Source organism: Mesocricetus auratus, unplaced genomic scaffold (genome assembly GCF_017639785.1).
Source record: "Mesocricetus auratus isolate SY011 unplaced genomic scaffold, BCM_Maur_2.0 Super-Scaffold_100011, whole genome shotgun sequence".
Taxonomy (NCBI): Eukaryota; Metazoa; Chordata; class Mammalia; order Rodentia; family Cricetidae; genus Mesocricetus; species Mesocricetus auratus.
Window position 1 is genome coordinate 6,600,499 of NW_024429195.1, and position 12,749 is coordinate 6,613,247.

At 46.8% G+C, this 12,749-nt stretch overlaps 1 protein-coding gene across 7 annotated transcripts in view; it reads right to left on the minus strand.

Moving 5' to 3' along the window:
* The window catches only part of Med12l (mediator complex subunit 12L), a 307,049-nt gene that overhangs the window by 95,155 nt on the left and 199,145 nt on the right, over positions 1-12,749 (minus strand). The window lies entirely within an intron of this gene.

The window sequence follows — 12,749 nt, forward strand, 5'->3', positions numbered from 1 at the left end:
GGAGGCTGTTCTGGAACTCACTCTGTAGACCAGGCTAGCCTCGAACTCACAGAGATCCGCCTGCCTCTGCCTCCCGAGTGCTGGGATTAAAGGCGTGCGCCACCAACGCCCGGCTCTAATACAGTTTTTAAGGAGGGTGTTTCCAGACACGGTTCCCATAGCAAATCTGTCTTCCCCAAGTTCAGACGCTTCGTTCCATTATAAAAGGTGGACTGCTTAGTCGAGCACTGTGGTGAGTGCCTGCATAACACCCCCCTCCACAACACACCAGAGTCTCTGCGGGGATCACCAGTCAAAACCCAGCTTTAACAGGTGACAAAACCACAGCAACAGAAGCATGGCCTGCACACGACAGACAGCCAGGAACCCAGAGAAGAGATGCACTAGGCCTGCTTTAAGGTCACATTCTCCAAGCAAACTCTAACCTGTGGAGGCAAACCCTAAACTCTAGGCTACTTATGAATGGGGTGATGGAACCTGGCCAGAAACAAGGAGGAGGGAGTGGAAAGAAAGGAACCCTTCAGAAGCCTGCACGACCCTGGGGGGCGGCGTGCAAAACCGTGTACTGCCTGCCTGCCCTTTCCTTCAGTCCCTCCCACCCCCTTAACCCCCCACCCCCCAACCCCCATCCCCATGCCTAATTTGCGCTAGACCTTTCTTAACAAACTCCGAAACTGCTTCTGAGGGACAGCAACCCTGACTCGGTGTGTGCGCTGAACTCACGGCAAAACTGAGGGCTTTTGTCTGAAGCTAAGACGGCAATTACTTGCACTGGATAATTGTGGTGAGGCCTCCAAACATCATCTACGAGGGGAAACGATGGGACGGGGGTAATTGCCGCACAGGGCAACATTCTGGAGAAACCACAGGAAGTTACTCTGATGTGGGAATGGGGGTGGGGCAGAGATGCATCGAGAATCCTCAGCTCAGAGAAGTTACAGCTGGATGACGCTGACAAAAGCCATTCTGCGGAGTGGAGCTCCACAGGTCGGCAGCGAGCACACATTTTTACAGGAGAAATCACCCAGGACAGCCCAGACCAAGCAGTGTCTACTCTCGGTGGAGAAGGGGGGCGCACACATTTGCAAGATACTAGCCCCCGTGAGTGTAGCATTCACACGTTATTTTAAAGGCCTAGGAACAGCCCTGAACCGTGTTGAACTTCACATGGGAACCCAACATGTGTGATTAAGAATAGGACGCCCGTAGCTGGGCGCTGGTGGCACATGCCTTTAATCCCAGCACTCGGGAGGCAGAGGCAGGCGGATCTCTGTGAGTTCGAGGCCAGGCTGGACCGACAGCCTCCAAAACAATACAGAGAAACCCTGTCTCGAAAAACCAAAAAAAAAAAAAGAATAGGACGCCCGTGTTAGAGAAGTCGCATGCTTAGCCGGGCCCCAGAATCAGACTGCTCGCCACGCCTCGAGCTCCTGCTTCAGGGCTTGCTTCAGTTAGGCTCAGTGTAAGCTTCCCGGGGGGGGGACAGCGGAGTCACTGCTCCCCCCACCCCCAGTGTCTGCTAAGGCCACACCTCCCACTGAAACTGTCTTGACAACCCCAGCTCTCACGGGACACACACAATCCCACTTCCTAAAGGCTGGATGCTGAGGCAGGAGGATGAATTTGAGGCCAGTCTGGTCTACTGAGAGAGACAGGTACACACAGTTCAGGCTAACCGGAGCCACATAAAAACAACTGACTCACTGCACAGCCCTCTTGCAGATGGGTGGCTACGAGCTGGATTAATCACCTGGTGACGAAGCGACGTTATTGGTTAAGAGAGCAGGGCATCTCCAAGGTGAGAGGGCAAGGGAAGCCTGTGCCCCATCTAAGGGGCATCACAGCTGTTTAATGCGAAATGTTGACGCTGAAGGCCATTCTGACTGCTGGCGGTCAGACTCGGGAGCAGGGAAAACAAAGCATTACATAATGCTTGCCATTAAACAGGCAGGTAGACAAAATTTCAACACATTGTATCATCTCTCAGTCCTAGGAAGCCTATAAAGTGTTGTTTTCATTATCTTTAGAGATGTCGCTGAGAAACAGAGAGGATGGGTAGCTGGTGTAAAGTCACAGGGCTTACAAGCAGCGGGCCTGAGGACCTAAACGGGACCCCGGCTCTGAAACCTATTTTAGATGACATCATAGTCTCAAGGAGAAAGCACAACTTCAATGTGCTCATCTGCGTCCCGAATCTTTCGTAACTTCCGCAGCCACTCCCACACTCCCTGCATTCCTCCAAACAACAGCTTCCTGCGTGGGCTGCAGGCTGCCCAGGAACTGCTGGATAATGAGCTCAGACCCAAAAGATAGCGAGGACCTCCCACCCCACCTTCCCACCCTAGCTCCACGCTGGAATTCCAGTGGGGCCAGCACTGGCAGCTGGGCACTTTTAAAAGGACTGCTCTGTGTGTGTGTGTGTGTGTGTGTGTGTGTGTGTGTGTGTGTGTGTGTGTGTGTGTGTGTGTGTGTGTGCATTCCTGGGGGCACACATGAATGTGCGTGTGCAGGCCCGAGGTTACTCCAGCACATCCCCCTTGGTCATTCCCGTTACATATGTCTCTGCTGAGCCTAGAGTTACCACTCAGGCAACTCTGGCTAGCCAGCTCCTGTGCTCTGGAATGACTGACAGACAGACAGACAGACCGCCATGCTTATCCAGCTCGTAGGTGGGCTCTGCAGAACCAAACTCCCACTTTCCCCTGCTAAGTATCACTCCATTCTTGAAGTTGACATCAAGCGTTTGCCTGTTGGTGAAAGGCAATAAGACAGCAAAAGTGGGAAGAGGACAGCCCTCGCGGCACGGGTGTGCATCCCTTTGATGACAAACACAGACACGGCTCAGACTGACACCCAGACAGGTGGACTCAAGACCAGGACCTCCACTGCTCTGGGCACACAGCCTCTGTGTCCGAGCATTGGGGGCAAAGAGAGTTCCTCTATGACTGGTGAAAGGTGAGGAGGAGGTGACCCCTGGGAAGGAAAGGGGGAGAAGTCGACACGCAGATGACTTTCAACACCCTCTGGAAGAAGGAAGGGTCAGTCCTGGCACCCTCTGCTAGCTGGGTGTCCCGCCAGCAAATAAAAGCCCCAAGTTTGGACTCCATTGCTCGCTAGGCCATCATCCTGTAGGTGCGGGGCACCACGCTGGCCTCTGAAGCTGTGGGCGCCCGGTGAGGAATGCAGACCATAATGAGTGGGAGGAGCTGTGTAAGGCAGCAGGGGTGGTGTCCAACCCCAAGAGCTTGGAGGTTTGGGAAGAAGACCAAAGAGCAGAGCTGAAGAAGAGCTCAGAGGGTAGGGACATTTGAACTAGAGCGCAAAGGGACACAAATGACTTAGAAGAGACTGCTGTGCAGCACACGGGGTGGGCGTGGGGTCCTGCATGGTCACCAAAGACCCCCGAGACACAGCAGCAGGGCTATGACGGGCAGCACATCAACACAGAAAGCCAGCCCAGAGAAGCGCAGAACGAGCTATGGGGCATCCAGCCTTCTCCAGTGAGCCACTGGGGTTTCTGAGATGGGGAACCACATCTGTGGGGGCTGTGTTTATGGGGGGAAACTTGTGCATCATTTTTTAAAGATTTATTTATTACGGTGTATAGGTGTATACAGCTTTCTGCCTGCATGTATTCATGCAAGCCAGGAGAGGGTGCCAGATCTCATTACAGGCGATGGTGAGCGCTGGGAATTGAACTCAGAACCTCTGGAAGAGCGACCAGTGCTCTTAACCTCTGAGCCATCTCTCCAGCCCGAAACATGTGCATCTTAAAGACTCTCTCGATTGAACAGAAAGAGCCTCCGAGGCCAGGAGGCCGTCTTTCACCTGTACAGGCAGGAGCAGAGAGAGAGTAGGAGAGAGGCGGATCCCTGACAGGCAGACCAGGGAAGGGAGTGCCACAGAGAATGATAAAAGATGGCCAACTTCTAGCTTTTTCCCCACCCTCCTGACTTGAAACAAAATCGTGGCAAGCTCCTCCTCCAGCGACAGCGCCTCACTTCAGGGCGACCAGTCCAGGCTGGTCAGGTATACCCCAAGTGGACCAACCCAAAATTAGGGGAAGGGATCCCTCTCAGGCCATCCCAACCACTTTAAACTCCCAGCTCTTGGGGGGAAAATGGGTTTTGATTTCCAGGTCTCTTCTCTTTGCACGCTTGCTCTCTCTGACTCTCTGTGTGTGTGTGTGTGTGTGTGCGCTCACACTCGCACAAGTACATGCATGCCTCTGTGTGTTTCATTTTAAATAAAGTTTGTTAACTATTGCTGTCTGTTGTATATGAAATATTTTAATTCCTCATTGGTTAGACAAAGCAAAGCCCATCCAGACACCCTAGACAGTAGCAAAGGGACTTGAGGCATTTTCAAGGGGATAAGTTTTGAGTTCAGAGCCCAAGGTTACTTGAGGGAATCCTATGTACAGCATGTTTCTGGTTAATGTGTAACACAAAATGGTTCACTGTAAGCGCAGCCATCCTCCCCCAACCTGAGTCCACTGCCGTAGAGGCCCTTAGATTGGGTGAAGCACTGATTCACGAAGAAAGGCAAACTGCACACTGCATATCCGGGGTATTGCTAGTTTGAGGTACCATTGAGGAAGCGTGCGGGAAGTCAGTGACATAAGGGCATCATGTAGGCAGAAGCTGAAGGCAGGCCCAGCTTCATCTGGCCAGGAGCCTTTCCTGAGAAAGGAAAAGAGAATCAGATAACCCCGGAGGCCCTGCTGTACACGTCTCACGGACAGACCGAACAGGAGAAGAGGAACAGAGGATGAATCGGGCTTGCGGTGTGGAAAGTCTGAAGCTAAGGGGCAAGAGAGACTGAGACTGAAGGAGGAGGGACAGCCATAAAAAAGCATAGTCTCCGAGGAGGTCGAGGCAGCTTAGAAGTGTGGTGGCGCTCCGGCTTGTAAATGGGCAATGATGAGAGCACAGGAGTGAACGCTCGTCTTTCCAGAAGGGATAACCCCATTTGAGAGACGCGAGTGCCTGCATCCCCCCAAGAAATACAAACAGAGCAAAGGCACCAATAAAATGGTTTATCCTTATAAATGCCCTGCCAGGAATGAATATAAGCTCCCAACTTTGGCTACCAGACTACTGAGAATGGATCCCAACAAATTGGAATTGGAGGAGAAATGGTTGAGGCCTTGACTGCATCAAGCCTATCTCTCAGAATAAAGATGGTCAACTTGTCAGAACAGGAAGAGACTCTCCATACAGGAGGGACTTGGAGCAGAGGAGAGCAGGGGACCACACCATGCCGGATTCTGTAGGGAGTGTTGCTCTTGCTTCTATTTAGACCCTACCTTCCTGTCAAGAATCCCGGAGAAACCCTGGAGATGGACTTGAGAGGGTCAGTGGATCTCCGCGTCCCTCTTCCAAATGGGGCCATATTGAATAGACCCCATTTTCTGCCTTTCACTATTAATTTGATTTCCTTTCATTGGCTTACTGAGGACAGGCAGCCAGTCCTGGCTTGTTGGGGCACAGGCTGTGATCCCTAAGTCCAGCAACAACCTCAGGCAAGAGAAGCAGCCTGAGTCACAGAACAGGTATGCCAGCATTTCAGGCATCCGTGTTACTTGAGTCCCGACTCCCTGGGTCTAGTCTCAGGAGTATCTGCCAAGGAAGAGGAGAGGAAAGCTAGAGAGTAAATGAAGAAAAGGAAGTATCAGAGCATCAAGACAGCGTTAAAACTAAAAAGAGTAATAAAGGAGACAGACACAGGAAACTCAATCTCAGACTTCAAGTATGTATGCAATTTGGCTTTGAAAAACATTATATATTTCACTCAGCATTCAAGCTTCTGCTCCTCCAGTAATAAAACTCTAACTAATAACATCATATCCTGAGGCACAGGAGTAGAATGCTGTACCTTTGTTTACAAGGTAGGTTGGTTGTATATGATTTCACTCAGAAGTACCTTTCTCAAGCAAATTTATCTATTGTATATCTGAATGTCGTTCTGAAATGCTGAAATTCCTGTCAAGGAAGATTACAAAGCGTGTTCGAGGACTCCCTGGCTCATCACTAAAGGAAACCTGGAGCTTTCTAAAGGCAACCAAAATGCTAAAAGGAAACCTAACTTCTGAATTGAGGATTTTCACCTTTTAATAATCTCATATTCCCAAGCATAAAGGCATACTTGCCTCCCCCATTCATTTCAGCTACCGTACCTATGCCCTTCCAACAATAAAAATATGTGATTGTTCCTGGAATGCCAACAAAACTGCAAACAGCATAGTCACTTCCCTGTATACATTATCCTACTTCAGTTAAAGACATCTCATGACTAAGACACAGGCTGAAGACCTCACCCAAAGTAAAAATGCCATGAAGCAGACACTGGGGTCCAAACTGCAGTTTACCTGATCCCAGTTACCAGCTTTGTCACGGCCCAACATTGCCCCTTACAGCAAGATTTTGACAACCCGGGATGGACAGGATGCCAAGAGGAGAAGGGAATTACAAGGAGAGGACAAGAGCAGACTTGAGTATCTCCAGACTCGATCTCCAAAGCTTCTGTCCCCTTTAATCAGCCACTGCAAATGATGTTCCCATACCAGAGCAGGTTAAGGGCTTCATACAAAGCAGACCTAATAATCGCAAATCATTCCCAGTGAAAGACTAAACACAGTAATTCAGGCGCAGGGACCCAAAGATATCAATCTAGTCTAAGGGAGTATTAAAGGGTTTGCAGTAATTACACTCAGCACAAATGTACAACTACTAGATACGAGCTGTGGAACCCACCTTATCATATACAGAAACAAACAGAACCCTTTGAGGGTTCCATGCTCTGACCACATGGAAAAGACAAGGATATTCAAAAGCAATCACTTAGCACACTTGGGAGACTAAGGCAGGAGAAATGTCATAGATCCAATGCCAGACTGGGGTGCCTAGGGGCTTCTGCTTCAAACAAACAAACAAACAAACAAACAAACAAACAAACAAACGTCCCAAAGGGTCAAGGCCAGTCACCTGAAGCAGCTCCTTACTTTCTTCCTCGCTTGTCTTTGTCATTGTGTTATTAGCCAAAGGACTCTGGGTCCTTTACATGTACCTTTTCCTTGAGAAGGAACTTGATGGAGAATGGGGTCTACAACAAAACACCATGCCTTCTAACGCTGTACAGAGAACACTTCCCCAGCTCGACACCAGGGCACGGAAGCCAGGAAGGAGCGATGAGAGAGTGCCGAGGCACACAGCGAAATACTCGAGTGTTTCACGGGGAGTGTGCTGTGGTGGCAATGGGGAGCTCACAATTCAGAAACGGGAGACTCTCACCAGCGGCGTTATTGGTTCCACCGTCTCTTCCTGAGGGCCTTTGTCCCTTTAAGAATATATCATGGAAACGCAATAAACGACTAAACCAGGTCTTCGTTTCTGTAGACACCAAGCCCAATAGAACTTGAGCAAGTCACACAAAATCTAGAAGAAAAGGTCAACTGACTTCTATTGTTTTTTTTTATTTAGGGTGATCTATAAGCATCACTTTGCTCATGAATCATGGGATGGATCCAGCTAAGCAGATAGAGACAATTTCCCTACACAAAGATTTAAAAAAATGTAAAAGAGATTAAAGAGTGTAAGACTTAAAAAAAAACCTCATAAATCTAAATGTAAGGTACCATGACTGACTAGATTCCACAAAACTTAAGGTAAGTGCTGAATTTAATGAAGACGATATTTCCAAATACAGCTTCACCATTAGTATCACAGCCAGCAGCACTAAAACAAAGTTTTTAAAGCGTAGTGTCAGACCAGTGAGATGGCTCAGTGCTAAGAGTGTTTGTTGCCAGAGCAGAAGACCTGAACTGGATGCCCGGAACTCACTCTGGCAAGGCATCAACAGGCCTGAACATGTGTGCCATGCCGTGTAAGGAAGTAAACACATATATACCCAAAAATTAATGAATTAAGAAAAAAACGTGTCTTTGGTTGGAAATACATTCACCCACTTAGACGTTAGAAGTGTTAGCCTTATTACAAAGACTACAGCTCTAGACACATCCCCACCCCCCCTCCCCGCCCCAGCCATGTATACAACGATGTATGTGCATGTGTGTAGTCTGTGTGTAAAAAAGTGTTCAACAATTGGGAAGTGCAGATGAGACACAGTGAAACCACTCTTTCCGCTTGTACAATTTACTTAACACACTTAACAATCATGTTGGAGGGCCCAGGCAGTACAGAGCTTGCCTTTCAGCACAATCCTGAGTTACACACCCAGCACCCCATGTAAAAGGGTGTGTGCGTGTCATCTCCGCTAGGGAGGTGGCGGCGGCAGGATCACTGGGGCATGCTGGTTCCAGGTTCAGTGAGAGACTTGGCCTCAAAAGGTAAACGCAGCAGACACCCAATGGAGACCTAAGGCCGACACACTCATAGCCACACACACCCACAAACAATGTTGGACGGTATTAGAGTCGCGATCAATGTTAAAACTCTGCGGGTAGTCTGAGGTGAATCAGCCAACAAAGTCACTTTTCACTGAACCCGAGGACATGAATTTTATCCCCGAGACCCACAAGGTAGAAGGACAGAAATGACTTCCACAATTTGTCCTCTGACCCTCACATCACCAACTACAAATAAGAATAAAATACATATATTTTAAAAAACTTGTAATGTCCTTTTTTTATAATCATGGAGGCTACACACACACACGGACACACACACACACAGACACACAAGTCCCTACCTATACTAAAAGTGAGTTTGCTAAAAGAGTTGCCTGGCATGCTACTGGATGATCTTCTAATGGAGCAATAAGGAAATATTGCTATGAAGACTCCTGGGCTTTATGAAATGTAAGGCTCGTTATGAAAATGAACAGAAAAACACTACAAAGACTTACGCAGGGTTACCTTTCAGTGCCATGAACAAGGACAAAGGTATGGGTTGGCTGCTAGCTGCTCTTTTCATGAAAGCCCATTCAATTCCTTCGGGTCTGAACGTGTATGATTTCCTTTTTTGAATGTTAGGAAAGACTAGCTTTAACAGGTCCTAACTTGAGAGTAGAGCATACAACGTTTTTAAGACTAATGCATGAAGACTATCACATGTTAACTTTTTCATTACCAGACTGAATTTCCATCACCAGCCATGAAGTGTGGATACGCTGTCCCCAAAGGGGTCTGCTTATGGACCAAGGAAGGAGGCCTAGTCTATACCCCAAACACACAATGAGATGGGACACAGCCTATTCCTCCCCAGCAGTCAACAAGCAGTCACTAAAAGGACTGGGCAGATGCCATAACAGACTGCTCTGTCTTCTCTCAGAGATGGGGCCTCTACTTCAGCTTCCTGAGGAAAAGCCACAATATGAAGGACAATCAATCTCCAACACCCCAACGCAAGGAGAAAGCCTGATGCATGCAGTACTAGGCCAGGCCAGGCCGCTCACGGACAGGGCCTGGACATGCCCCAAAACAGAAAACTTTAGCCCTGGCCAGCCCCTAACTAGCATCGGTCAATTACAATGTACTAATGCCGCCACTTGCTGAAGCCAATCATATCTAAAATGACCTAACTTCCTTAGACACTCCCCTGAGTAAGGTTTTAAAAAAAGGCCCCATCTCCTTGTTAAGGTCATCGCCCTCTTGTGTAGGGTGGTCAGCCCCAGCATGCTGGAATAATAAAAAAAAAGACTCTTTGCTTTTGCATTGGATCTGGTCTCTTGGTGGACTTTGGGGGGTCTGGACTCAGGGCACAATACATTCTTCAGCGCCCATTTCCAACTCCAGGGTCCTTATGTTACTGAACTTGGGGTGACTGTCTGTATGCCAAGAAGCCAGATTCAGCCACCTGTCCTAGAGAAATCAAATAAAATAGCCAAATTAATAGTTTTTAAAAAAGCAAAAAAAAAAAAAAACAGAAAAAGGAGGTGTGTGTGTGTGTGTGTGTGTGTGTGTGTGTGTGTGTGTGTGTGTGTGTAATTTGTTGGTTCAGATGAAACAAAAATCACCCCAGGTAATAAATGTGTTTAAATTTGCATCAGGCAATAGAACCTTTTATTCTTGTAACAGAAGCTTGCCAATACACATCCCGACATACTGCCTACTATGATTTCAGAAAAAGAAAACAGAGAGAGGGGTGAAAGCCCCCAAACCTGCAGAGAAATCAATGCTCACACTTGTAAAGGGGCAGCAGGACATATGCTCCCTTTGAAGATTTAGCAGTTAGCTGTGCTGGACAGGACAGTGCTTATTAGTTATCCTCACGCCGGGAGATGGAGAGACGTTGTGCTGGCCACTCTTAGATCAACTTGACACACCAATGGGAGGTATCTGAAGGAGGGAGCCTCAGTTGAGAAAATGCTTCTTTGAGACTCAGGTGTAAGGCATTTTCTTAATTAGTTATTGATGTGGGAGAGCCTAACCCATTGTGGGTGGTGACATCCCTGGGCTTGTTGGTCCTGGGTTCTATAAGAAAGCAGGCTGCCAGGTGGTGGCAGCGAGTGCCTTTAATCCCAGCACTTGGGTGGTGGAGACAGGCAGATCTCTGTGAGAGCGAGGACATTCTGGGGGAAGAAGAGGAGGAGGTACAGGAGGAGGAGGAGGAGGTACAAGAGGAGGAGGAGGAGGAGGAGGAGGAGCCAGTAAGCAGTCCTCCAAGGCTTGTGTTTGAGGAGGCTCCTACTTCCAGGATCCTTCCCTGTTTGAGTTCCTGTCTCTAATGGTGAACAGCAATATGGAAGTGTAAGCCAAATAAACCCACTCCTCCCCAACCTTCTTTTCGGTCATGGTGTTTCATTGCAAGATAGAAACCCTAACGAAGATAGGTGGCAAAGAGTTTATTTAAAAAATTACAAACAAACAACATTCCCAAACAAGGTCTACATGGCAAACTTCCCTAGCTCAAAACTGGATTCAAATGTCATGGGTAAAATCCAGAGTAGAGTTTGCAGAGGTTGAAGTCTAAGTAACGGTTGCTTATGAATCCAGAAAACTCTTACCTTACATAAGACTAAGCCGTTATTACCTGGCTAATTTTTTCCTTGGAGCTAGCTACTACTCACTGAGACTCCCCACCTTACACAGAACCAAGCTGTGCTGGTTGCGTTCAGTCTGTTTAGGAAATGGAAATAGGAAAATAAAAATAGGTAAACAACCCAGATTTAGTTATGTAACACATTCAGTTTCCTGTAAAACACAGAAGGAAAACCTACTAAAACACACCTTATTTTCTTAAGTCATACCTAAGTTGAACGCAGGTTTTAATCTCTAACAGTTACTAACTTTAAAATTCCACCTGTTTTTTTTATTTCTTCTCACCCATGATAATAATGGGTTTTTAATTTATCTGATTAATTTTTATCATGTAGCTGTGTAACATTTACTTTTTTGGGGAGTATCTAGGAGCAGGGAAGTATGTGTCAGAGCTCACAGGCCAAGGCCAGCAGGCAACTTGCAAGACAATTTTCTCCTCCATATGGGTACTGAGGATCAAACTCAGGTCACTGGGCTTGGTGCCGAGCATTCTCACCAAAGGAGCCTTCTTGACAGCCACCATTTGGAAAAATCTTTATTGGTTTGTTTAAACATTGCATATAAAGAAAACTAAACTTTGTTGTTGTTGTTGTCTATTTGTTTGAGACTGGTTCTTTCTACATAGTCCTGGATGTCCTGAAACTAAGTAGGCAAGGCTGGCCTGGAACTCACAGAGATCCTCCTGCCTCTGCCTCCCTCCCAAGTGCTGGCAGTAAAGGCTCATGCCACCATGCCTGGCTAACACTGATGTTTCTATATGAAAGTTTCGAAATTATGCAGAAATGCAATTTTAATTTGAGAATATCAATGTACCATTACGGAATACTTTTTTAAAAAGAGTAAGTCAAGTAAAGGTGGTGAGTACTTATAACCCCAACACCCCACAAGAGAGCCGTGAGCTCAAGGCAAGCTGAGCTTCACAGGGAGTTTAAGGTCAACTGTAACAAATGGACACCTTATCTAAAAAGTAAACCAATGAAAAATATGCAAGACACCTACTTAAAATGTATTTGTTGTTTTTTATTTATATATTTTGGAGACAGAGTTTCATGATGTAATGCTCGCTGTCTGGAACTCACTGTGTAGGCCAAGCTGGCCTCAAACTCAAGAGATATATCTTTCCCTGTCTCCAGAATGCTGTGATGAAAGGCACATGCCATCACACCCAGTCCATAAAAAAAGTAATTGTAAGGAATTATCTTTTGTGAGAAAATACCATTCAAGAGAGTCAGTGTTCCTGTCCTCTAAGCTTAACTTAAAATATTTTGAATAGTTGTATTTGTGAGTGTGTCTGTGTTTAAAAATGGATCCACAGATTTTATCAGACTGGAGTAAAACTACAGGTTTTCAAAGGTAACAGTTACTACCACAAACACAATTTGTCTCACTCACGTAATATTTGCAACTGTGTTTTTGAAGGATTTACCTCTAATAAATTATATTATTGGGCCATCAAGATAGCTCAGTGTGTAAAGTCATTTACTTTCGAGCCTGACAAGAATCCTCGTGTGCATACACTATACAACACACAGACACAGACAGACAGACAGACACACACACACACACACACACACACACACACATACACACACACAGGCAGGCACAAACCCATGCTTATACTTTGAGTGTGAGTGTGAGTGTATAGTCTTATTTCTCTTAATGGTGAATTTCATCCACAAATGGTGATAAAGCACATTATCTTCTAAACAACAATAGAAAACCTAATGACTAAAAAAAAAAGTACCTGCAC